At 39.4% G+C, this 1,356-nt stretch overlaps 1 protein-coding gene across 5 annotated transcripts in view; it reads left to right on the top strand.

Annotated features, from left to right (window-relative positions):
* The window catches only part of CSNK2A2 (casein kinase 2 alpha 2), a gene marked incomplete at its 5' end in the record, with an annotated part of 52,255 nt that overhangs the window by 36,232 nt on the left and 14,667 nt on the right, over window positions 1-1,356 (top strand).

The following is a 1,356-nucleotide window of genomic DNA, read 5'->3' as shown; positions in this document are numbered from 1 at the left end:
CCGGCGTGAGTTTTAAGCCACCGGGTCCAGGACGCGAACCGCGGTCGACTACGTGGGAGTCCAGCGACATAGCCATTACGCTAACTGCTGGTTCCCTCCAGGGTGGTTTTGACGTGGCATGGCATAGCACACAGGAAAGTAGACATGACCCTGCGTGCACTTACTTGTTTTATTTTGGTCATAGTTTTCTGGAGGGCCTCAGAAAGAAACTACAGCTGGTGGTTTCTACTTCACTTCTTAATGACCCTCAAACCAGTCTGCCTGGCCTTAAGAGTGCGCTCGGTTCCCTCCTGTTTTTGTATCCAGTTCTGATGGTCCCTGATTGGTGGGTGAAGTGTCCACTAGTGTTAGATAAATGGAAAGCTAGAGCAGTGCTGCTATCCTGGAGGAGGCATATGTCCCCAGCCATTTTGGTTATACCTGGAGTTTTTATAAAACACTGAGAGTGATGGGGGCGTGTATTACCCACGTAAGTGGTGAGGAGGCAGGAAAAAAGTTGAACTCTACTGAACCAGTGAGTAGTAAGCCAGGGTAGTTTAAATTGTGAAAAAAAAAAGAAGGAAAAAACAAAAGGCATTCTGACTCCCCTGTCCTAGACATGACCTCCCCTGCCCCGCCAATGCGGTTGCTGAAAGTGTAATGTTTTAACATAATGATTTACTTATTTTTATTATTATATATTTTTTAATTTGCTGTAGGGCACATGCACTCACCAGAGAGACAGAAAGAGAAGAGGAAAGTGAGAAAGCAAGCCATCAGGTTGAGGAGTCAAACCGTAGTTGACCATATGGGAATCCAGCGCCTTAACCACAATGAACTCCCTGAGAGTTCTAGAAAAATGTCACAATATTCTGTTACACGAAGTTATTTATCAAAAGATTTCTAAATCTAGACTCTCCTATAAATTTACAAGGGAGTATTTTATAATAATCTCTCCTACCCACATTCTATTTCCATTCCAACTGATTTTGTTCTAATTGCACAATCATTATAACTAATGCAAATAACAAAAAGCTTAGTGTTTTGATTATTTTATGTTCTCTATATTACTGTCTTTTTTTGTTTTTATAATTTAAGAAATCTTACATGACTAGAATATACATTTGAAAAATGCAGGAGACCATAAGTAAAAACAAATAACCATCATTTGTTTTAAAAATAGTTATATGAGAGGATAGAGAAAGATAGCAAGAGAACAATAGAGAGGCAGGACGTTAGTGAGAAACAGATATGGCTTATTACCTGTTGGTGATGACATGTATAGTATTCTCAACTGGATTGGTCTGAGAAGTATTTCATGATGGGTAAAGTCTTTTTACAAGCAAAATGAGAAATAGTGATTGACTGTTTTAAAAA

This window comes from Tupaia chinensis, unplaced genomic scaffold (assembly GCF_000334495.1).
Source record: "Tupaia chinensis unplaced genomic scaffold, TupChi_1.0 Scaffold000235_1, whole genome shotgun sequence".
NCBI lineage: Eukaryota > Metazoa > Chordata > Mammalia > Scandentia > Tupaiidae > Tupaia > Tupaia belangeri.
This window is presented reverse-complemented; position numbering and strand designations above follow the sequence as displayed.